Genomic DNA, 26,821 nt, shown 5'->3' on the forward strand with positions numbered 1-26,821 from the left:
AGTCATACCATCCCTTCTACTTCTCCAGTTAACATAGCAGGACTTCCTTCAGCCTCTCATCTCGGCACTCATAGTCAATCTCACCATTCCTAAACCTTCCACTTAGCAGTCACAGCAGAATTCCTAACAGACCATTTCAACTTCTAGTAGTCACAGCAAGGCCTATCACACTCTCTCATGACCTGCCCTCTGATGTAGGGAGCTACATGAAAGTAGCCTATTGCCATCTGCTGTATAAAAGTTCATGCATAGGTTTCTAGGGCTACTACAATGTTCTGTAAAAAACAGCTGGCAAGTTGTCTGGCATCATTGAAGTGGACATTCCACAGTTTTTTTCACTCCCATCGATAGAAATGGCTATTGTCTGCAAAATGGACAAGAATAGGATATGTTCTATAATTTGTGGAATAGCTGCATGGATGCGGGCAGCACACTGATGACGTCCGTTTGCTATACATTTTTTTGTGATCCCATAGAAATGAATGAGAAGAGCATTCGACCCGCTAATATTGCGGACTGGACACGAATCCCAAATACGATCATATGCATTAACCTAACAAACCAATGCTAGTTCTGCAGTTTAGTAAATAGTTTACACATATCAAGGATATTGTAAGGAATATGCAGCACAGTATACTGAAATTAGAATGCCAGGTGGTGTCTAAATGTCCTCCAAGTCTAGGGAGCATGTTGTCCCCAGGTTTGTATGTTGTTGCACCAGCAAATAGATCTACTTGGTTACAGTATACAGTATATATTTTTTTCACAGGTGAACCATCCACTTCTAAAGTTCCCTTAATTTCCTCTTTGCATGTAATTAAAAATGTGTTATAGCTACCAAGTTATTCAATGAAATAAAGAAATATAATGCCACCTGCTGGTTGCTTTTTTCTAATTTCTCTATTCTGCTCACTGAGACAGAAGCATGTGCTCAGTTCCATTCTTCAACTGCCACTAGCTGCAGCAGAAAGGACACGTCCCTTAGAAAGGGCACGGCCCCTAAGCTGAAAGTTTGAAATAAATCTAGCAGAGCACTTGGGGCAATGAATGGGGAGACCTCTGGATCCATGTGAGGTACAGAGCTGGTTCTAACTTTGTTAGGAAGAGATTGTCATGTACTAAATATGGCAGATTTTTATTGTTTACATTATTCATGGGATGACCTCTTAAACCCTTTAACATGTCGGGTGCCTGCTGTTTCATTCAGTAATGCCGATCGTGGACATATAACCTCTCAGATGCCATGGTCAAACCTGACCACGGCATCTAAGAGCCAGTATTACAAGAAGCGAGTGCTTCTGCAAGCAGCGTTTTTCTATCCACGATGTGGAGCGGAGCAAGAAGGATCCGTCCTGGCACACAATGTAAGTCAATGGGGATGGATACGTTTTCTCTGACACAATCTGACACAATAGAAAACGTATCGGTCCCCCATTGACTTTCAATGGTGTTCATGACGGATCCGTCATGGCTAGATAAGACATAATGCAACCAGATCAGTTCATGACGGATGTATGCGGTTGTATTATTGTAACGGAAGCGTTTTTGCAGATCCATAACGGATCCGCAAAAAACTTGTCCCACAAAAACAAGCCCTCATTATGGTATGTGAACAGAAAAATAAAAATGTTATGGCTCTGAGAAGGCAGGGAGCACAAAAGGAAAATGCAAAAGCAAAAAAACTTCTGGGGTAGAAAGGGTTAAGTGAGAAAAAGTTTTCCACAGCCAAAAAATATTTAATAACCTGCTTACTACACTACGCATAAAATCAAAAACTATATTACATAATATGAATTGTATAACTGTATTGCACATGAAAAACAACCTCTTGAAATAGCACAAAGTATTATAATTTCTAATTACTTCTTTGTGACCACCCCAAAACCATGCTAGAAAAAGAAAACCATGTGTACAGATGCAGATCCACACAGCAAAGAGTCTAATAAGTTGAGATATGAAACTTAAAAAACTGGTCATTTTAACATCAAATCTGCCTCAATTTTGAGAAATGAATGGGTCCATAATTCCGCAAAAAGCGGAACAGAATTGCGGACGTGTGAATGGACCCTTAGGCCTAGTTCATATGTACAGTGGATATAAAAAGTCTGCACACCCCTGTTAAAATGTCAGGTTTCTGTGATGTAAAAAAATTCGACAAAGATAAATCATTTCAGAACTTTTCCACCTTTAATGTGACCTATAAACTGTACCACTCAATTGAAAAACAAAATTAAATCTTTTAGGTAGAGGGAAGAAAAAATATAAAAATAAAATAATATGGTTGCATAAGTGTGGACACCCTGAAACTAATACTTTGCTGAAGCACCTTTTTGATTTTATTACAGCACTCAGTCTTTTTGGGTATGAGTCTATCAGCATGGCACATTTTGACAATCCAAATCTTTCAGATTGCGAGGGCATCTCCTGTGCACAGCCCTCTTCAGATCACCCCACAGACTTTTTATATCCACTGTACAGTGTTTTGATCAGGGATTTCCATCTGGGACTGTAAGCCAAACCCTGGTGTGGTCAGAAACCCAGAACAGGGGCAATTCTTTCAATAATACTCTATCTAATAATACTCCTGGTTTTGGCTCCAATTACTGATGGAAATCAATGACCAAAAACTGATGTGTGAGTGGTGTATGTGGTTCCCCACTCAAGGATGGGGGAAAGAAACAGGATGACATGGCTATAATTTGTCTAGCAGTCTTCACAGACATGGGGCAGCAAGCTTGGTGGCTACAGGGTTTGCACAAGGGACAGTTGGCTTAAAGGGACATCAGTCAGAAAGGCAGGGGCGTTGCTAGGGTCTCAAGAGATCAAAAGGCCCAAGCCCCAATCAATATGGCCCAGTTCTCTAAGTCAACCCCCCTCCCCCCACAAATCGCATTTTGCTGTACTTGCCATACAGCAGCACATACCGGTCACATCCAGGGCCTCCCAGGTGACATCTCCTCCGATGTAGTTCTTCTCTGTCATCATCTTCTCCATTTGGTCTGTACAACTTCTTTTAGCCAAGTTTGACACACAGACATCTTAGCTTCCTCACGTTTCTATCATCATCCACCAACCTGGAGTCCCCACAGTGTTATCCTGCTGCTCGCTGTGCTCCCCAATACCCCAAATACTATACTATACTGAAGAAAAATTACCGCCCCCATAGTAATAGTGCTCCTCATAGTCCCACCAATAGTAATTCCCTTTTAGAATGCCCTCATTAGTAATACTGCCCCCTACAGTGCCCCCAACAGTGATAATGCTCCCCAAGAATGCCTAATTAGTAATACTACCTCCTACAATGCCCCCAACCGTGATAACGCTCCCCAAGAGTGCCCCCATTAGTAGAAGTGCCCTCCAGTATTAATAATACCCTCACAAAGCCCCCAGTAGAAATAAGACCCCATATTGTTCCCCCAGGTGTAATAAAGCTCTCTACAGACCCCTCAGTAGTAATAATGCCCCCCATAGTGCTCTTAGTAGAAATAAGGCAGATCTACCCCTCCTATAGAACTCCCAGTAGCAATAAGAGCGACAATATTTGCAGTGCCCCCTCCCCAGCCGCCTCTAAAATACAGTCCCATATAAATAATATCCCTCTCTATCTACAGCCCCCTCCAAAATACAGTCCCATATAAATAATATCCCTCTCTATCTACAGCTCCCTCCAAAATAAAGTCCCATGTAAATAACATGACCCCCTCCCCAGCCACCTCCAACACACAGTTCCATGTAAATAACATCCCTCCCTTCAGCCCCAACATACAGTCCCAGTTAAATAACCACAACTCCCAGCATTGCTCTGCCTCTCCCTTTACTTACCTTTCCTCATTTAGCAGACATCACCACAGCTTCTTCCCCCAGGACTTCTGGGCTTCACTGCCATCCTCTACTGCACTGGTCACATGATGGTGACATCATCGCAGATTCTTCTCAACCACTGCCTGTTTTACTGGTCACATGACTGTGATGTCACCACAGGTCCTTCAGCATTTCCAGTGCATTAGATGCAACTGTATTGCCGTCCTGAGGATAGCAATACAGTTGTATCTAGCTGGCAGGCAGGACATGTGGGGCATGGGACAAAACATCAGGGGCCCAGGCCCCGAATGTTTTAACCAAGCAACGCCCCTGCAGAAAGGAGTATTTTTTTACCTCATAGACAACTATTTTTGAAGATATATATATTTTTTTTCATTTATGCAGTACTATACCACTGAAAATTAGTTGCAAGTCCCCTTTTTGACCAGCCATGCCATAATATAAAGTCACATTCATGTAGAAAAGTTTTCGACAGTTGGACGGGGCAGAGTGCGGCATACATGTTGGCAAAAAAACTACGCCAGTCTGGAGCTGGCATAGTTTTTCCACTAGGCGCCTTAGATTAGCCAAATTTACGACCATGTGCACGCCTTGTCGAAAATTAGTCTGATCCTTCAGCTGTGCAAGGGGGAAACAAAGACTGGCACGAAAACGCTGGTCTTTGTAAATGTGTTCATTTATCTGTTAGTATAATAGTAGATTTGTAGAATTAGGACACAGTATGACAGCTGTACTGTTATAGGCCTAGATAAAGATGCCCACAGAAGAGTATTTCACTTATCAGTGTAATGTGTGATACCCTACTTGAATCACTCATACCCTTCCCCACTCTGGCTGGAGTGAATGGTCAGACTGAGTCAAAGGAGGATGTTTGTCGTACTAAAAGTCCAAACAAAGGACAAAAAATAGAAAACCATACACCTATTTATTTGTAAAAAAATAAATAATCACATATACAATATCATTTTAATATGTCGTGACATAAATTGATGATAGTGTCCATTTAAATGGGTTATTTAGGATTGGAATAATTTAAAATGGATAGAATATCAGAAGGACTGGTTGCCACCACTTGCAGAGCTTTCTCGGAGGGTGAGTGGACTGTTCCTCACTACACACTACACTGCTCTACAATAGGTGTTTATAATGTGGTCCTGCCTATGATATGCTATCACGGCTGAGCAGCCTAACAGGAAAACTCACCAATATGTAGTATATAAAAGTGCCAGAGCACAGAGTGTAGTGAGTCCGGTATGTCAGTCTCTACACCGCAAAAAGTTCGCCAATTCATTCTTTATGACCTGGCTTTCCAAAAGTCCACAAGATGCTCATGTGTGCGAGGGCTAGGAAGTACAAGTCAGCTACTGCTGCTCAACTCTCTACTGCTACAGGTGTTACTAGTTCTATTTGCTAGCTAGCTACCACACATTGTGTGGATGGTCCTCTCTGTAAGGTCTCATGCACATGAGCATGTGTGCCCCACAAATAACGGTCCGCAGTGCATGGGCACTGTCCATGTGCACGGCGTTTGCAGATGTGGACCCTCTGACTTGAATGGGCCCATGATCCACAAGAGACGGTCTGCATCGCAAAAAAATAGGACATGTTCTATTTTTTTTAGATGCAGAGACATGGACCGAAATCCCACAGAAGCGCTTTGTAGTGCTTCTGTGGGCTTCCAATCCATGCTTCCGCTCCACACCATTCCATATCTTGAAAAGTGCACACCCATTCAAGTTTGTAGTACGCAATAGGGGCACGGGGCACACACGCTCGTGTGCATGAGCCCTAACAGTGGCTGCTGTGTCAACCCAGCACTTTCTCACCACCATCTGTGTGCTTCTCCCACAAGATCCTTATGGCCACCTCTTTTTATGACGTACCAGGATTGCATTAAACATTGTGGGGACATTGTAGGTGTAATCTCTATGTTCACCTCTGACTCGGCCTAGCGTAAACCCATAACTTCCCACGAATGTACAGGTGAAACTCGAAAAATTTGAATATCGTGCAAAGTTCATTTATTTCAGTAATGCAACTTAAAAGGTGACACTAACATAGGAGATAGACTCATTACATGCAAAGCGAGATATTTCAAGCCTTCATTTGTTATAATTTGGATGATTATGGCTTATAGTTTATGAAACCCCAAAGTCACAATTTTGAGGTACCCTTTGCTCAGGGGGTATGGATTAATTAGCTGACTAGAGTGTGACACTTTGAGCCTAGAATATTGAACCTTTTCACAAAATTCTAATTTTAAGCTGCATTAATGCAATTCCTTTTAATTTGCATTACTGAAATAAATGGACTTTTGCACGATGTTCTAATTTTTCAAGTTTTACCTGTACAGTGCAATATACCAACATATACAGCATATTTCTCACCATTCTCAGAGAAGATTATCGGGCACACATCGACATCCTGTCTAAGGATATATGGCTTGGCTCATACGGGCATAATCTCTATTTCAGAGGCTACCTGTGACGTCACCATTCACAATATACATCTTATACATGGCAGTATTACCGTATTGAACTAATGGTGGTGCACACATTACTGAATATCATGTGGGCATCTCACAGCGGCATAACAGTATGTCAATAGCACATCAATATTGCGTATCATACATGGCACACTTAAGAGCACAACACATATATATAAGACAGCATATCACATAACCGCTACATTACTGGCATTCTCTTCAGTAATTACAACAGTTCAACGTGGGTGGCACTGCCATCGTAACAGAGTGAAGCAACATAACATTAACTGTAAAAGGATAGCATTTCTTGTAAGAGGAGGTGAGAGCATTTCAACTCTCTTACAGATGTGTCCTCATTAAAGGGGTTGTGTCACTTCAGCAATGGCATTTATCACGTAGAGAAAGTTAATACAAGACACTAATGTAATGTGATTGTCTATATTGCCTCCTTTGCTGGCTGGATTAATTTTTCCATTACATTATACACTGCTCGTTTACATTGTTACGACCACCCTGCAATCCAGCAGCGGTGGCTGTGCCTGCACACTATAGGAAAAAGAGCCAGCCTCTCTAGTGGCCAGGAACATGGGAGCACACATAGGCTGGCGCTTTTTCCTATAGTGTGCAAGCACGGCCACCGCTGATGGATTGGAGGGTGGTCGTAACCATAGAAACAAGCAGTGTATAATGTGATGGAAAAATAAATCCAGCCAACAAAGGAAACAATATGGATAATAACAATACATTATTAGTAAGTGACTTGTATTAAAAAGGTTGTCCGGGCTTTTACTATTGATGACCTATCCTCAGGAGAGGTCATCAATATCAGATTGGCAGGGATTCGACACCCGGCGCAGCAACTGGTTAGCTGTACGTGCTCTCATTAATAGTAAAAGCCCGGAGAACCCCTTTAACTTTCTCTACATAATAAAAGCTTTTTGTTGAAGTGAGACAACAAGGGGTTTCCAGGCTCCTGATGACCTATACTCAAAATGGGTCAATAATATCCGAACGGTGAGGGTCCAACACCCTGCAACCCCACCAATTAGGAGCACCACACAGAGCTGGAGGCATAGCTCCAATCAAAGTATAGTGGCCATGCTGGGTTACTGCACCTCAGCTCCCGCTAAAGTAAACGGTAGCAGAACTGTAGTAACCCAACATGACGACTACACTTTAAACAACGCTGTACTTCCTGTTTCATTCAAATTCCTGATTTCAGAGTCTTCAGGCAACAGCTGATCAGTGGGGGAGTGGAGTGTCAGACTCTCATGAGCCGATATTAATGACCTGTCCTCAGCATAGGTCATCAATATCAGAAGCCTGGAAAACCCGTTTAAGGGCTAATGAGCACGAACGTATTTTCTTGACATGTCCGTCGTTTTTTTTTTTGAGGACCGTATGCGGAACCATTCATTTTAATGGGTCTGCAAAAAAACTAAAGTTACTCTGTTTGCATTCCATTTCCGTATGTCCGTTCCACAAAATGATAAAACATGTCCTATTATTGTCCCCATCACGGACAACGATAGTACTGTTCTATTAGGCCTCATGCACACAAACGAAATTCTGTCCGTGTCCATTCCGTTTTTTTTGTGGACTGTATACGAAACCATTAATTTCAATGGGTTCGCAAAAAAAACTGAAGTTACTCCATGTGCATTCCGTTTCCGTATGTCCATTCTGCAAAAAAATAGAATATGTCCACATTGTGGACAAGGATAGGACTGTTCTATCAGGGTCCAGCTGTTCCGTTCCGCAAAATACGGAATGCACATGGACGTTATTTAAAGATGCAGTATGTCATGTCAGAATGGGTGGATTATGAGATCAGTTTAAATCCTGCAAAAATGAGCGGGATCCAAAAATATATCTGTTTAACCCCTTCCAGCATTATCACATGCACGCATACATGTACGTGTGGGAATGCGGTCTGTTGCCGCATCCTCACGTGCATGAATGTGATATGATCGGGCAGGTGCAGTTTACCTACAACCTACATCCTGCTGTATCCTCCTGCATCGCTGTATCCGGCGATGATAGCGGATTAACCCTTCACATGCCGCGGTCACGTGCAGGGTTTACAGAGGGACGGGGCTCCCTCTAACTCTGTTAGCCCCCTGTCACCACAGCCCCGTCACCGTTGCTATGGCTGCCCCGATGCCTTACACAGGCATTTAGGCCTGCGAGCTACAAAAGCCCAGGAGATCCAGCCCCCAGGTCTCCTAGGCAACTGTCAGTTTAATGCAGTACAATACAGCATGTATTGTACTGTATTTAGTCTGGTACCATGTTAGCCAATAGAAAACTAGTTTAGTGCTGTCATTAAAAGAAACAAAATAAGAGTATTGCAGGCTTGATACCTTTTAATGGCTAACAAAAATAGAAGTAATGATGTTACATAGAGAGCTTTCGAGACATCACCAGTCCTTTCATCAGGCGTACTGCAAGAATATATGAAGAAACAGCAATATATATACAATAAGAACAGAGACATGGGGGAATGAATGGACATTTGAAAAATAACAGAACAACATATCAAAGATCTTGAGAATGAGTCCTTCATGTCTCTGTTCTTATTGTGATGAAAGGACTAGTGATGTCTCGAAAGCTCACTATGTAACATCATTACTTCTATTTTTGTTAGCCATTAAAAGGTATCAAACCTGCAATACTTGTACTGTATTGAAACAGGGATCAAACCCTGAAAAGTTGAAGTCCCACAGTGGGACAAATATAAAAAGTAAAAAAAAGGGGGAAAAAAGTATTTCTTAATAATAATAAAAAAGTTTTCAGTAAAGAAAAAAAAATGCCCCTTCACCATAAAATCGTGTATAATAAAAAAAAAAAAAACAGACATATTAGGTATCGCCGTGTCCTTAACCACTGTCTCTATAAAAATTTCACATGATCTACTACCTCAGGTGAAGGTCGCAAAAAAATAAATAAAAACTGTGCAAAAAAAGTTGTTTTGTTTTTTTCAAAAATGATTTTATAATGTAAAACTGAAATAAATTTAAAACAGTAGATATTAGGTGTTGTCACGTCCGTAATGACCAGCTCTATAAAAATATCACATGATCTACCCCCTAAGGTGAATGCCGTAAAAATAAATAACTAAAAAATGCTATTTTTTGTCACCTTACATCACAAAAATTGTAAGACCAAGCGATCAAAAAGACATATGTACCACGAAATAGTACCAATCAAACCATCATCTCATTCTGCCAAAAAATTAGCCCCTACATAAGACAATCGCCCCCAAAAAAAATTATGGCTTTCAGAAAATGGAGATGCTAAAACATGATTTTTTTTCAAAAATGCTTTTATTGTGTAAAACTGAAATAAATGTAAAAAAATTTACATATTAGGTATTGCCACATCCGTAACAACCTGCTCTATAAAAATATCACATGAACTACCACCTAAGGTGAATTCTGTAAAAAAATTAATAAACTGTACCAAAACAACCAATTTTTTGGTCACTATGCCACATAAGGTGTAATACTGAGTGATCAAAAAATCATATGTACCCAAAAAGGGTACGTATAAAAACATCAACTCTTCCCACCAAAATATGAGCCCCTACACAAGACGATCGGCAGAAAAATAAAAAATATACAGTACAGACCAAAAGTTTGGACACACCTTCTCATTAAAAGAGTTTTCTTTATTTTCATGACTATGAAAATTGTAGATTCACACTGAAGGCATCAAAACTATGAATTAACACATGTGGAATTATATACATAACAAACAAGTGTGAAACAACTGAAAATATGTCATATTCTAGGTTCTTCAAAGTAGCCACCTTTTGCTTTGATTACTGCTTTGCACACTCTTGGCATTCTCTTGATGAGCTTCAAGAGGTAGTCCCCTGAAATGGTTTTCACTTCACAGGTGTGCCCTTTCAGGTTTAATAAGTGGGATTTCTTGCCTTATAAATGGGGTTGGGACCATCAGTTGCGTTGAGGAGAAGTCAGGTGGATACACAGCTGATAGTCCTACTGAATAGACTGTTAGAATTTGTATTATGGCAAGAAAAAAGCAGTGGCCATCATTACTTTAAGAAATGAAGGTCAGTCAATCAGCCGAAAAATTGGGAAAACTTTGAAAGTAAGGGCTATTTGACCATGAAGGAGTGATGGGGTGCTGCGCCAGATGACCTGGCCTCCACAGTCACCGGACCTGAACCCAATCGAGATGGTTTGGGGTGAGCTGGACCGCAGAGTGAAGGCAAAAGGGCCAACAAGTGCTAAGCATCTCTGGGAACTCCTTCAAGACTGTTGGAAGACCATTTCAGGGGACTACCTCTTGAAGCTCATCAAGAGAATGCCAAGAGTGTGCAAAGCAGTAATCAAAGCAAAAGGTGGCTACTTTGAAGAACCTAGAATATGACATATTTTCAGTTGTTTCACACTTGTTTGTTATGTATATAATTCCACATGTGTTAATTCATAGTTTTGATGCCTTCATAGTCATGAAAATAAAGAAAACTCTTTGAATGAGAAGGTGTGTCCAAACTTTTGGTCTGTACTGTATATTGCTTTCAGAAAATGGTGACACAAAAAACATGATTTAAAAAAATGCTTTATTGTATAATTGCTATGTCCGTAATGACCTGCATTTCACCTTGATTTTTCTTTAATTCTTAGAAAACACTTAAAGGGTTAACAAAGTTTTTAAAATCAGTTTAGAATAATTTAAGGGGAGTAGGTTCTAAAATGGGGTCATTTATGGGTGATTTCTACTATGTAAGCCCAGCAAAGTGAAATTGTAACTGAATTAGTACTTTAAAAAGTGGGTTTGGAAATTTTCTTTAAAAATTTCTAAATTGCTTCTAAATGTCAAAGCCTTCTAACGTCCTAAAGAATAAAATGACATTTACAAAATTATGCCAACATAAAGTGGATATGGGGAATGTTAAGTAATAACTATTTTATGAAGTATCCATAGGTATCCATCTTAAAAGCAAAGAAATTCACATTTAGAAAATTGTGAATTTTTTAAAAATTTCTGTAAATATGGTATTTTTTTTTTAAATTAAAGTAAAATATATTAACTCAAATTTACCACTAACATGAAGTACAATATGTCACGAAAAATAAAGGTCACAATATGTCACAAAACTCCAGGTCCAGATGGATTACACCCATAAGTTCTTAACGAGCTCAGTGCAGTCATTGCTGTCCCTTGTTTATAATTTTTAAAGATTCTCTAGGTACTGGTACAATGCCAAGTGACTGGCGCAAGGCAAATGTGGTGACCATAATTATAGACCAGTTAGTTTAACTTCTGTTGTGGGAAAAATGTTTGAAGGACTCTTAAGGGACTATATACAGGAATATGTGACTGGAAATAATATTATAAGTGATAACCAACATGGGTTTACCAAGGACAGAAGTTGTCAAACTAACCTGACCTAACCTGTTTTTATGAGGAGGTGAGTAGTAGCCTGGATAGACGGGCGGTTGTGTATGTTGTGTTTCTGGATTTTGCAAAGGCTTTTGATACTGTCCCTCATAGACCTTTAATAGGTAATGTAAGATAGTTTGTAATTGGATTGAAAACTGGTTGAAGGACCGTGTCCAGAGAGTTGTGGTCAATTATTCCTATTCAGGATGGTCACAGGTTATAAGTGGCGTACCACAAGGTTCAGAGCTGGGCCCTCTATTATTTAATTTATTTATTAATGATATTAAGGATGGGATTAATAGCACCATTTCTATTTTTGCAGATGACACTAAGGCTACTTTCACACCTGCGTTCTGTGCGGATCCGTCTTGTATCTGCACAGACAGATCTGCACCGATAATGCAAACGCTTGTATCCGTTCAGAACGGATCCATTTTCATTAATTATTAAAAAAAAGTCTGTCAAAACGGATCCGTTTTGACTTACATTGAAAGTCAAACGGATCCGTTTTCAATCGCACCATATTGTGTCAGTGAAAAAACGGATCCGTCCCCATTGACTTACATTGTAAGTCAGGACGGATCCGTTTTGCTCCGCATCGTCAGACGGTCACCAAAACGCTGCAAGCTGCGTTTTAGTGACCGTCTAAAAAACGGACGGAGACCAAACGCAGCCAAATTGATTCATTCTGAACAGATCCTTATCCATTCAGAATGCATTGGGGCTGAAACGGATCTCACAGGCGGACCCAGAAACGCCAGTGTGAAAGTAGCCTAAGCTGTGTGGTACTGTGCAGTCAGTCTATGGAAGATGTCCATAAAATCAGGGCCGTCTTTAATATTGATTAGACCCTGGGCAAGAATTTACTTGGGCCCCCTGGATCCCGCCTTCCCACACCCTACCATGCAATCACGCCCTCCACCACAACACAAACACAAAAAAAAAATCCACACACCTCTTAGAGTAGTAAACTTTAATAATGATTAGTGGCTACTAGAGGTGTTCCTTGGCAGTAATGTAAATACTGCCTTTTTTTCTGAAAAGGCAGTGTTTACATTAAAAAGCTTGCAGAGACATGCTATAGACACCAGAACTACTACGTTTAGCTGTTGTGGTTCTGGTGACTATAGTGTCCCTCAACCTCTTGGGGACACATGACGTACTGGTACGTCATGATGTCCTGGTACTTAACCCCTATTTCACCTTAAGAACTTGGCCATTTTTTGCAAATCTGACCAGTGTCACTTTAAGTGCTGATAACTTTAAAACGCTTTGACTTACCCAGGCTGTTCTGAGATTGTTTTTTTCGTCACATATTGTACTTCATGACACTGCTAAAATTGGGTCAAAAAAGTAAATTTTTTTGCATTAAAAAATACCAAATTTACAGAAAATTTGGAAAAATTTCAAAGTTTCAGTTTCTCTGCTTCTGTAATACATAGTAATACCCCCAAAAATTGTGATGACTTTACATTCTCCATATGTCTACTTCATGTTTGTAGCATTTTGGGAATGATATTTTATTTTTTGGCGATGTTACATAGCTTTGAAGTTTAGAAGCAAATTTTGAAATTTTTCTGAAATTTTCAAATCCCACTTTTATGGACCAGTTCAGGTTTGAAGTCACTTTGTGAGGCTTACATAATAGAAACCATCCAAAAATGACCCCAATATAGAAACTACACCCCTCAAGGTATTCAAAACTGTTTTTACAAACTTTGTTAACCCTTTAGGTCTTCCACAAGACTTCATGGCAAATGGACATAAAATGTTGAAAATTTTCCAATATAATAAATTTTTTCCTTGAAAAAAACAAGGGTTAACTGCCAAACAAAACTCAAAATGGGTTGCCCTGATTCTGTAGTTTGCAGAAACACCCCATATGTGGTCATAAACTACTGTTTGGCCAAACGGGAGGACATAGAAGGAGGGGAACGCCATATGGGTTTTGGAAGGCAGATATTGCAGGACTGGTTTTGTTTATACCATGTCCCATTTGAAGCCCCCCGTTGCACCCCTAGAATAGAAATTCCCAAAAAGTGACTCCATCTAAGAAAGTACACCCCTCAAGGTATTCAAAACTGGGTTTACAAACTTTGTTAACCCTTTAGGTGTTCCACAAGAGTTAATGGCAGATGGAGAAACTATTTAGAAATTTATATTTTTTGGAAAATTTTCCATTTTAACCCATTTTTTCCAGGTATAAAGTAAGGGTTAACTGCCAAACAAAACTCAATATGGGTTGCCCTGATTCTGTAGTTTGCAAAAACACCCCATATGTGGTCGTAAACTACTGTTTGGCCAAATGGGAGGACATAGAAGGAGGGGAACGCCATATGGGTTTTGGAAGGCAGATTTTGCAGGACTGGTTTTGTTTATACCATGTCCCATTTGAAGCCCCCCGATGAACCCCTAGAATAGAAATTCCAAAAAAGTGACTCCATCTAAGAAAGTACACCCCTCAAGGTATTCAAAACTGGGTTTACAAACTTTGTTAACCCTTTAGGTGTTCCACAAGAGTTAATGGCAGATGGAGAAACAATTTAGAAATTTCAATTTTTTGGAAAATTTTCCATTTTAACCCATTTTTTCCAGTAATAAAGTAAGGGTTAACTGCCAAACAAAACTCAATATGGGTTGCCCTGATTCTGTAGTTTGCAAAAACACCCCATATGTGGTCGTAAACTACTGTTTGGCCAAATGGGAGGACATAGAAGGAGGGGAACGCCATATGGGTTTTGGAAGGCAGATTTTGCAGGACTGGTTTTGTTTATACCATGTCCCATTTGAAGCCCCCCGTTGCACCCCTAGAATGGAAATTCCAAAAAAGTGACTCCATCTAAGAAAGTACACCCCTCAAGGTATTCAAAACTGGGTTTACAAACTTTGTTAACCCTTTAGGTGTTCCACAAGAGTTAATGGCAGATGGAGAAATTATTTAGAAATTTCTATTTTTTGGAAAATTTTCCATTTTAACCCATTTTTTCCAGTAATAAAGTAAGGGTTAACTGCCAAACAAAACTCAATATGGGTTGCCCTGATTCTGTAGTTTGCAGAAACACCCCATATGTGGTCGTAAACTACTATTTGGCTAAACGGCAGGACATAGAAGAAGGGGAACGCCATATGGTTTTTGGAAGGCAGATTTTGCTGGACTGGTTTATTTACACCATGTACCCTTTCAAGCCCCCTGATGCACCCCTAGAATAGAAACTCCATAAAAGTGACCCCATCTAGGAAACTACAGGATAAGGTGGTTGTTGTTTTGGGACTATTTTAGGGGTAAATATGATTTTTGAGTGCTCTATATTACACTTTTTTGAGGCAAGGTAACAAAAACTTTAAATTCTAAAATTGTTTCTACATTCGCTATTTAGTTTTGTGGAACACCTAAAGGGTTAACAAAGTTTGTAAAGTAACTTTTGAATACCTTGAGGGGTGTAGTTTCTTAGATGGGGTCACTTTTTTGGAGTTTCTAGTCTAGGCTACATCAGGGGGGGCTTCTAATGGGACTTCTAATGGGACATGGTGTAAATAAACCAGTCCACCAAAATCTGCCTTCCAGAAACCATATGGAGTTCCGTTCGTTCTATGCCCTGCCGTGTGGCTATATAGCCATTTACGACCACATATGGGGTGTTTCGGAAAACTACAGAATCAGGGCCATAAATATTTAGTTTTGTTTGGCTGTTAACCTTTGCTTTATTACCGGAAAAAAAGGATTCAAATGGAAATTTTGCCCAAAAATGGCTGTTTTGGCACCGTTTTTATTTTATATTTTTAACGCTGTTCATCTGAGGGGTTTGGTCAAATGTTATTTTTTAGGGCAGATTCTTACGGACGCGGCGATACCTAATATGTCTACATTTTAAAATGTATTCAGATTTTACACTATATTATCATTTTAGGAACCCATTTTTTGTGGGATGAGATGGCGGTTTTATTGGCACTAATTGGGGGTGCATATGACATTTTGATCGCTCGCTATTACACTTTTTGTGATGTTAGGTGACAAAAAAATTTTTACACTTTTTTTTTTTTTAACGCTGTTCATCCGGGGAGGGGGAAGGGGGGGGGGGGTTGGGTTAAATGTTATTTTTATAGAGACGATTTTTACGGACGCGACGATGCCCAATATGTATGGCTCTCAGACTTTGGAGACACTAAGCAGGCATCCTAAAACTGCGGCCCTCCAGATGTTGTAAAACTACAATTCCCACCATGCCCTGCTGATGGCTGTAGGTTGTCTGGGCATGCTGGGAGTTATAGTTTTACAACATCTGGAGGGCCACAGTTTGAGGATGCATGCACTAAAACTAATATTTTTTGGGGAAAAAAAAATTGTTTCCATGTCTCCAAAGTCTGAGAGCCATAGTTTTTTATGTTCTCTAGGGGACTGTTGGGGATTATAAAAATGTAGTACTCCATGGAAGTGTGATACTCCCTGAAGCAATCGATAACGCAGGGGCCCGGATGATCGGGGCACGTGTCGCACTGAGTGGTGGTGTCCTTCCGGGTTTTGCGCATGGCATTATATGGCTTGAGGACTTGATCAGAGAAATCAACTTCTCCCATATACCGATTGTAGTCGACGATACAATCGGGCTTGAGGACCGTTGCCGCGGTACCTCGCACAGAGACGGGGGTGGTGCTGTTACAGTGGATTGTGGACAGCATAAGGACATCCCTCTTGTCCTTATACCTGACCAGCAACAGGTTTCCACTGGTAAGGGCACGCGTTGATTTTTCCGCGCGGTCCCACAAGCGAACGTGGATCTGGCGGCAAGGGACCTGAACAAAGGAATGCTAGCATAAAAGTTATCCACGTAAAGGTGGTAACCCTTATCTAGCAGTGGGTACATAAGGTCCCACACGAGTTTCCCGCTAACACCCAGAGTGGGGGGACATTCTGGGGGTTGAATACGGGAATCTCGCCCCTCGTACCTTCCTGTTACACCCGCCCCCCCCCCCCCCCCCCCGTATCGGACCTGCAGTTTGCAGCACTTTCAGAAGTTTCTGATCCGCGGGGATCAGAAACTTAAAAATGACCAAAATTTACATTTTTAACCCCCCCGGGCGGTGTGGGCGGTGCTGCGGGGGCGGCGGGCGCGCTCGCAATCATCCGCCTGCCCCCTCTCTCAGGATGGCCGAGCTGACACTCTGCTTGAAACGGCTGACATCTGTGCTCACAGATGTCAGCCGTTTAACCCCTCCCATGCCGCGGTCCGTAGGGACCGCTATATGGTAGGGATTAACAGGGAAGGAGCTCCCTCCCTCTCCCATCGGGGGCTGCTGTGCCATTTCAGCCCCCGATTCTTAACAGGATCACAGAGTGAGGGGGCCCCCCTCCCTCCCCATCACCCGCTGCTCTGTTGTGGCAGCGGCTGATGATTACCATGGCAACCGGACGCCTTCACAGGCTTCTGGCTTTTAATGGTGCTGACCAGACTTCTGCTAAAGTGTAAAGTGAAAATACAGACATCAGACCCACTGGATCTTCAAGAACCAAGTGGGTCTGGGTCAAAAAATAAATAAAAAAAAAGTGAAAGAAAATAAAAATAAAAAAACACATTTATCACTGATTAAAAATTAAAAAAATTAAATGCACTACACATATTAGGTATCGACGCGTCCGTAATAACCTGCTCTATAAAAATATCACATGACCTAACCCCTCAGATGAAAACCGTAAAAAAAACGGTGTAAAAAAACTTTTTTTTGTCACCTAACATCACAAAAAGTGTAATAGCATGCGATCAAAAAGTCATAAGCACCCCAAAATAGTGCCAATCAAACCGTCATCTCATTCCTCAAAAACCATACCCTACCCAAGATAATCGCCCAAAAACTGAAAAAACTATGGCTCTCGGACTATGGAGACACTAAAACATGATTTTTTTTGTTTAAAAAATGAAATAATTGTGTAAAACTTACATAAATAAAAAAAAGTTGACATATTAGGTATTGCCGCGTCCGTAATAACCTGCTCTATAAAAATACCACATGATCTAACCTGTCAGATGAATGTTGTAAATAACAAAAAATAAAAACAGTGCCAAAACAGCTATTTCTTGTTACCTTGCCTCACAAAAAGTGTAATATAGAGCAACCAAAAATCATATGTACTCTAAAATAGTACCAACAAAACTGCCACCCTATCCTGTAGTTTCCAAAATGGGGTCACTTTTTTGGAGTTTCTACTCTAGGGGTACATTAGGGGGGCTTCAAATGGGACATGGTGTCAAAAAAACAGTCCAAAAACTTCCAAAAACCGTATGGCATTCCTTTCCTTCTGCGCCCTGCCGTGTGCCCGTACAGCAGTTTACGACCACACATGGGGTGTTTCTGTAAACTACAGAATCAGGGCCATAAATATTAAGTTTTGTTTGGCTGTTAACCCTTGCTGCTTTGTAACTGTAAAAAATATATATAAACCCCTCCCCTCATTGTCTCGGGGCACCGGCGACCCTGGATTATTGATGTGACCATGATGCATCATGGGGTGCATCATGGTCACATATTTCAGTGCAGGTTAACATGTAGCTGTATAGCGTAGTGGTTAAGGTTCTTGGCTCTAATGTAGAAGGTTGTGAGTTCAAATCCTGGCAGAAACTTTTCAGAAATAGAGGCTAAATTTTATTTAGAGCACACCGAGCATCCCAAAGTGTTCTACTCAAGCACCAGAGCACCCGAGCACTTTTGTCCTTGATCAACACTAAAAACCACCCATTTCGCTACACATGGCTTGTGCTCCAATGTCCTCCTCCTCCTCCAGTTCAGCCCCCACAGGACTCATGTGGCCTTGAGATATAGGCACTACGTCTCCAGTCCCCTGACCAGCAGTGGAATGACGTTGTTCATCCCGTAGTCCTGGTGACTGACAAACGTGGCATCCTCAAAGGGCCTGAGCAAATGGCAGGTGTCACGAATGAGCTGCCACTGGCAGACATCGAAGTTACACAGGGGAGTACTCCGGTCTACTTGGATCAAGAAATCGTTTATGGTCTGTAACAGCAGCTGCTGTGCGCCGCTGTTCCCCTGCTTACCGCTGCGATCCTGGGCGCTGTGTTCAGCGGTGATCTGCTGCCAGTGTTTCCTTCCAGCCCTGGCCACAGCATGCTTGCTGCTTGTTTCCTGCAGAATTTCTTTAAGGGCCGGCGCTCGTCACTTCCTGTGCTTCATTGGTAGGATCATGTGACCTTGCTGACCAATCCTAGCTCTCCTGCACATATATAAGTGGCTCAGCCCCCTTCCCAGATGCCTTAGTGTCAAAGTCCTTGTGTGCAGGGCTGGTACTGTCTTTTTGGCAAAGTAATGACGGCTTGGGACTCTCCACCTCTGCTCGGCAGAGTACACCACTTGTAAACAGAGGGACTGCAGCACCAGCAACTTGGCCAGGAGCTTCTGCGCCATTGGATGAGTGCACGCATACTGTTGCCTCTTAGGCTACTTTCACACTTGCGGCAGGACGGATCCGACGGATTGACTATAATGGGGACGGGGGCGGAGCTCCGGCACAGCACGGCGGTGCACGGCGAAAGCCGCCGGACTAAACAGTCGGACATGCAGGACTTTTTAGTCCAGCAGCTTTCGCCGTGCACCGCCGTGCTGCGCTGGAGCTCTGCCCCGTCCCCATTATAGTCAATGGGGACGGAGCGGCAGTCTGGCGGTACAGCGAAATAGCGGAAGGACGGATCCGACATGGTGAACAGCCTGTCGGATCCGTCCTGCCGCAAGTGTGAAAGCAGCCTTCGCAATCGCTTCGGTGATCGATTGCTGACGGAATGACTGACGAGGAGTAGGAGGAGGAGGAGCAGGAGCATCAGGACTAGCAGATGATGAGAAGCACAGACAGCTCCCTTCGGCTGAGGTGGTGGAGCCTTGACTGCCTGAAATCGGTGCGTGCCACTGGGTGATGCATCGGATGCTGCGGCAGGCTGGACCACCACATTGGAGCCACGGTTCTCCCAGGCCACTTTATGGTGACGCTGCATATATTGACGCAGGGCCATGGTGCCAACATTGGCACCCTGGCAATGCTTCACCTTCTGCCCACAGATTCTGCAAATGGACATGTTCACCTCCTCCGGTGTCTTAACAAAAAACTGCCACACTGCAGAGTAGGTGATTTTACCCCCAACACTCTGCACTGACTGACTGCTACCGCCGCTGCCTCCGTGATCCCCTGCACCACTACTTTCTGGGCAGATAGGCTCCTGCAAAGCGGGTGGTTTACCCCGGGCACGTTTGTCTCCCGACCTCCCACTGCTGCCACCCTGCTGACTCCCGGCCATGCTACCAACTTGCTGGTCCACCACTGCCTAACGCGCAAGCTGCCACCCTCTTCTCCCGATGATGATGAAGCCCCTTCGTCACCCGGGTCCCAATTGTGATCGGCTACATCATCATCGAGTACTGACCACTCGCAACACCATCTCCCATGCCACTCTCCTCATCACTACTTGCTAGCCTACTGGAGGAAGCGGCGGATGTCTCCTCCAGATCTTGGCTGGGCAGTAGCTGCTAACTGTCCTCTAGTAGCTCGTCCTCACTGTATAGTGGAGCTGAGCCCACAACATATAATACTTCTCTGGCTGAGAGAACAAAAATGGACAGAGGCAGGTTGAAGACAGGTGAGGGCACAGGGTCTGCTCCCGGGCCATGCGAACTAAGGGTTGTGTCTGACGAACCCACGGACTCTTGGCTGTTGGTGTCTGATGTCACTTGAGACAAAGTGGATGTGTAACACCCCAGAGTTGTGTTACTACACTCCTCTACCCAGCTACTATCTCCTAAGAGCCTTTACCTTGTCATCTGATATGATTTTACATTATGTCATTCACAAATGTGCATAAACCATGTTAAATACAATTATTGTTGTAATTTTCCATGTTCACCAGCAGGTGGCAGCAATGCGTTGGTAAGGAGCTAGTTACAGTTTAGTGTATCTAGGCTGGAATGGTTTATTCTAGCTTAGCTCCCCCTCTGTGGAGGTGTGGACTGTTCCCACATCCTGCACTTGGGTGGAAAAGGAAGTTAGGATAAGTGTAGCCCATCCCCTGCTAGGGGTATGGTGTGTGTGTTAGGAGTTCCCCGATATAGGGAACAAAGCCAGGATCTGGTCTCGGCTGAGACATTGATCACAACCCCGAGCCTGAGCCCTGCAGCCTCAGCTGGATGACAAGACAGCAGACAATCTCCAGAGTTCCAGGACGACAGCATTCCCTGTGAGCCTATCTGTGAGTAAAGTCCAGAGACCCAGGAGAAGCCATATTCCTCCTCAGCTAGTCTGTCCCCATAAAGCAGAAGATATAAAGAAGTGCAGAAGCCAAATTCCTGCCAATGTTTTAGAGCTACTAAGCAGACGTTCTTTCCTGCAAGCTCCAGAGTTATAGAGCAGAAGATTCATTCCTGCCAACCATTGCCAAAGCCTGCTGGGACCTAAGACCAAAGCTGTACACTGCTTGGATGAAAGTTATCTTCAGTAAAGACAAGTTAGAATTTCACCTAAAGGTCTGGACATCAATTTCTGCTGCAAAATTCCTCTATTACTCCTACTATCACTACACTCAATTTATTGCAAGTGAGCCAGAAGCCAGGAGTCCAGCCGTACCCAGGTAGGAGACACCGTTGACACCATTATCATCACCTATAGAGACATTATAGGCCATCACCCCACTCTGGCATTCCTAACCTGGGCATTGCCTGGTCACTGTAAATTTGGAGTCACGAAAACAGGATCGGATTGTGTGCCTATCCCTGCCATAACAGGATCGGATTGTGTGCCTATCCCTGCCATAACAGGATCGGATTGTGTGCCTATCCCTGCCATAACAGGATCGGATTGTGTGCCTATCTCTGCCATAACAGGATACAACTGTGTGCCAACAGGATCAAATTGTATGTTTAACAGTACTGCAAGATCTGAGAATTGTGGCAAAACCCTGAAAATGTACTTTATTCCGATGCCAGAAAGCGCTACACAGTGCGCACCAGCACTCCAAGGGTTAATCCGCCATATTCCTGTAATGGCGCCGCTTCTTCATGGTCTTTAGAAGTGGAAAAACTCAAAAACGCCCTCTCAGGAGCGCGAAGATGCTGAATACGCCCCTCTAGAAGCGGGAAAACTCAAGCCTGCCCACCAAGAACTTTGCAATGTGAGCCAAGGGAGGGAAGACTCCTCCCTCTGGGCTCCGCTCTCATTCCCTGCACTGAGTGAGAGAGGAGACGCAAGGAATATGGTGCTCCCACAAAGTAGGTGGGACCAAATGTCGGCACAGGAAGAACCAGTTTATGTGACTCACCCACCAGAGATCTGGGTCTCCCAGCTTGTGAGGAGAACTGGCCCCAGCACTTTTGGAGTTTCCCCAGAGGCTGTGGGTTCCTCGACTGGTGGCGAGACGGCCGCCACTGCTCAAGTAAAGATGTCCGCCATTCTGGAACCCGCTCCCGCGGAACATGACATCGCGTCTATAGTCCGGACCCCGGAGGCTGTGGATCCCTCCGTGATGGCTGAACGTACAGACCAGACGTCCACCAAGATGGCAGACGACAACAAGCCTGCTCGTGTGGAAACCACCACCAGCAAAGCTGTCCAGGCCCCGGAGGTCTCTGCATCACCAACTGCATCTAAGCCTCCAGCGACTGACGTCCCAGCTCCAGACCACCGCCAAGCGCCAGCAGGAGGCACCGAACCGGCCACCCGGCCGCAAAAACAGGTAGAAGCAGTTCCGCTCCCTGAGGCCCCGGTCCAGCCCGTAGCTGCCCCTGCACCGCGCCCGGTGGGTCCCGCCACTTCTAGTAGGCCTGAACAGGCCCCGCTCCGCACGCTTGCTGGTGCGGCGGAGGCGGACGGAGTTTCCACTCCGTCGCCCTGAGGACACAGCCTCAGGTCAGGATGGCTTAACCCTGAGGTCCCGCTAGAGATAACCACTCACGCCCAGACGTCATGGGAATACAAAACTGCGATAGAGGAGTGGGTCAAGCAGGTCCTAGACGACCCTCGGCCGGTGACCCTAAGCTCATCAGACGCACAGGGACAGTCCTATGGTTTGCTGTGGATCGAGGAGTGGGCTTCCTCCAAGACAATCCTTCTGGAGCAGAAATATTTGTGGGCCGCTGCTCCGTTAAGCGCCCCTACTTGCCACAGGCCCGCCACAACCTGTATGTGGGCGACCAGGTGGAATATACCCCATGCGGTCCATTCAAGGTCCCTTTGCCGCAGGGGTGACCCTTTTGGCTAAACCATTATCCCCTGCACTTACCCCAGAGACCTGGCAGGAAGACCCAGGCTCTGCAGGGAGAGTCCGCTGCCTACAGGAGACCCTAGACGGCAGGATGCGGTTCAGGGAACAAGCCCAGCCAGAACCGGAACCCCTCATGCCTGACCTTGCTGCACCCCCAACACTACGGGTGGGCTAAATCAATAACTCAGTGTTGACATTCAACCCCAGAGTGCAACCTTATGTTCTGCCATGGAAGCTCCCACGGGCACCCCCAGTTTGCCTTCCAGAGCCTCTCCAGCCAGAGGTTTTGTCCACCTCTGCACCGGCAAGGGATTCCGGCTTGCAGCAGGTCACTGCAGCATTCACCAGGCTGACTGCTCGGCCAATTCCAGAAGACACCACTAGAGTGGCGCACCACTACAGCCACAAAGCTGAGTTACCAAAGGCAAGAGCGTCCTCTAATGAGCTTCAGTAGCTCTAGCAGCGAGGAGGACCTGGAAGTCCTTCTCTAAATGTCCTTCTCACTTAAAACATAAAAAGAACTTATGGGAGCCACAACATGGACTACACTTGAAGGGTGGAGAACTGTTGGCCATTTGTTCCGTGTATGTTGCCCTTGTTTCTTCTTCACCGGAATGGACATGGTTTGTGAGGACTCCCCCCAACTACTTTTACCCTTCGCATCCAAGTTTACATTGTTTTATCCCCTTTCTCAGGTTACTTGAGAGCCTTATGGAACTATGGTTCTTATTATGCTACTATTTTATGTGCTTTTATATGACATTTTATACCTCTTATTGGATTACAATTAACTTTATTGTTCCTGTGGATTACAATTGACTGATACCTATTCCCAGAGGATTCTACATCAAGCACTTCAAGAAGAAAAAGGACTCAAGTCATATTTGAGCATATTATTGCACTAATAAATGCACTACGTTTTTGCATTAATGTTTACAGGTTCAGTGACGTAGCATGGGTTGCCAGCACCCAGGGCAAGCCAAAAATTGTGGCCCCCCCCCCAGCCCGTGGGCACACCCTTTTTAACAGATAATGTAGTAGATCACTTGCAGTCCTATGTACCACCACAGATAACAGTGATAACTCAGTGTACAGATAATGTAGTAGATTCAACTGCAGTACTATGTAACACCTCAGATAACACAGTGATAACTCTCTGAGTACAGATAATGTAGTAGATGTTACCTGCAGTCCTATGTAAGTCCAAGAACAAAAAGAAAAGTTGATTCCAGCTTCAGCATATAAAAAGTTTTCTTTATTCGGCTTGTAGTATAAAATCCAACAAAATGTCACATGAAATGTCTCTCCATGTGACATTTTGTTGGATTTTATACTACAAGCCGAATAAAGAAAACTTTTTATATGCTGAAGCTGGAATCAACTTTTCTTTTTGTTCTTGGACTTATCAAGTGTGGCTAGGTTCAAGCCACTCCTTTCCGTGCTTCATGCAGGTGACTAGAGGTGAGAGCTGCTAAAATCCTTTCTCTTATTGTACTGCAGTCCTATGTAACACCACAGATAACAGTAATAACTACAGATAATGTAGTATATGGGTGTGAGGCCCCAGAATTCAGACCACGCACAGTGTGACCTGAAGTCTGGGTTCAGGATGTGGCAGGGTGGGTCATATTCTCAATCTGCTCCCCCAACCCTACTGTAAAACAGATATGTGGATGGACATTATTATTACAGTAGAATACCGCCCCATACCTGTTACATCCAGTGACGTCTCCTGTGATGTAGACTTTCCTCAACGTCTTCATTCAGAGATAAGACCGCCATGATACCTTCTTTCAGCTGCTTCTCGTCTCTGCAGAGTTTCACAGAATTTTTTTTAGGTTCCTCACTTTACTATCATCTTCTCCTGCTGCCCCCCAATACTGGGCTAGAACCAGACAGATAGTCCCCCATTCCCCATAATATTATTCCCCCTGTATATTATAATGGCCCCCTCTGTATTATTTAAATAATGGCCCCCTCTATTTTTATTAATATAATGGCCCCCTCTTTATTATGAATGTATTATTAATGTATTTGCCCCATCTTTGTTGTTAATGTATTATTAAAGTAAATTGCCCTCTGAGATTCTCAGTGAGGCCTGGCTGGGGCATGGGGCCTAATGAGGACTAACAATAGATTAATACAAAGGATTATTACTGTGGGGGCCTAAGTGGAATCTGCTGCACAATAGGCCTATGGGAAAGAATATTACTAGTACTACTCACTGTGCATATTCCACCTAGGCCCCCACAATAATAATCCTCCATTATTAATACTGGTCCAGTATGACTCCTCCTGAGCCTGGGCTGAGACACATTTTCCCCACAAAAATTACCTCTCTGGGCAGCAAGCAATCGTTAAACTGAAGAAATACAACTACTGCTGCCCTCACTCCCTGACTGGTCTGAGTGGTGCAGCAGGCCAGGCACTGTTTAGTTTATAAAATTGTGTCTAAGGCTACTTTCACACTAGTGGCAGGACGGATCCGACAGGCTGTTCACCCTGTCGGATCCATCCTGCCGTTATTTCGCAGTGCCGCCGCTCAATCCCCATTGACTATAATGGGGACGGGGGCGGAACGCCGGCACAGCACTAAAAGGTCAGACATGCAGTACTTTCAGTCCGGCGGCCTTTCGCCGTGCTGTGTCGGAGCTCAATGGGGACGGAGCGGCGGTCCAGCGAAATAGCGACAGGACAGATCCGACAGGGTGAACAGCCTGTCGGATACGTCCTGCCGCTAGTGTGAAAGTAGCCTTAGGGTCCATTCACACGTCTGCAATTTCGTTTTGCGGGAACGGAATTGCGGACCCAATAACTTCTTTTTGGGGCAGCACAATGTGCTGCCCAGATATGGAATTGCGGACCCATACTTCCGGGTCCGCAATTCCGTTAAGAACATGTCCTATTCTTGTTCGCAATTGTGGACAAGAACAGGCATATTCTTTTAGTGCCGGCAATGTGCGGTCCGCAAAATGCGGAACGCACATTGCCGCTGTCCATGTTTTGCGGATCCGTGGATCCGCAAAACACGTTGCGGACGTGTGAATGGACCCTTAGGTTGAGCCTCAGAGGGACTTAAACTTGGTCAGTGACTGTCTGGACTCTGCAGAGATACTTGTCTGGACCTGAGACTGAGAGGAGGGCAGACCTGGCTGCAGCCCTGAAGCTTACAGGGACCCAGATCAAAACCTGATTCCAAAGCAGGATATAAAAGACCAAGAGGAAGCTGAAGTGCCATGAGAGCCAGTCCAAGCAGGACCGTGGCAGTCAGGCGGTGCTGGTGAAGGATGACCAGAGACAGTACTGCCTCTGGGATGCCATCTGCCCATCTCTGCTGTCCACTCCATATACCAGGGTAGGCCTGGTATATGGGCAGCAGAGATGGGCAGAAACTGCAGATGGCATCCCAGAGAGGCATACTGTCTCTCTCAGTCAGTGTCCCTGGGCTGGTCCCCCTTCACCAGCACCCTGACTGCCATGATGCCATCTACTTGGCAGCCTTGGTCTGGCTCTCATGGCACTGGCACAGTGGCACTTCACTAGTTCACTCGTATATTACCCCTAACGCCTACCCTCAGCCCATGCCAACATACACACTGTGACTGACTGACCTAATTCACTCAGGGTGGGACTGGGAATGACACTGACTGCAGTGTCACGTACTCTGTCAGGGTCGCTTTCAGGCTGCCTGTCTGGACTCTGGATAAACTCTCTGAGTCTGACCGCTACAAGTACAAGTACTGAAGCAGGGACAGTGCGGCAGCCATCTTCTGCTTCTATCTTCTGGCTCCTGGCTCCGCACTGTCTTTCCTGCCTGGAAGGTGGGCGGAGCTTATCAGTGTGATCGTACTGC

The 26,821-nt window shown here is 44.0% G+C and overlaps 1 long non-coding RNA gene across 1 annotated transcript; it reads left to right on the top strand.

Moving 5' to 3' along the window:
- Nucleotides 1–1,359: 1,359 nt before the first annotated feature.
- On the top strand, nt 1,360–25,725 carry LOC121000048. The gene is made up of 3 exons (XR_005778737.1): nt 1,360–1,541; nt 7,060–7,062; nt 25,710–25,725. It is a non-coding gene; the product is annotated as an uncharacterized LOC121000048 (long non-coding RNA).
- Nucleotides 25,726–26,821: the final 1,096 nt, after the last annotated feature.

The sequence above is a fragment of the Bufo bufo genome, chromosome 4 (genome assembly GCF_905171765.1).
Source record: "Bufo bufo chromosome 4, aBufBuf1.1, whole genome shotgun sequence".
NCBI classification, from domain to species: domain Eukaryota; kingdom Metazoa; phylum Chordata; class Amphibia; order Anura; family Bufonidae; genus Bufo; species Bufo bufo.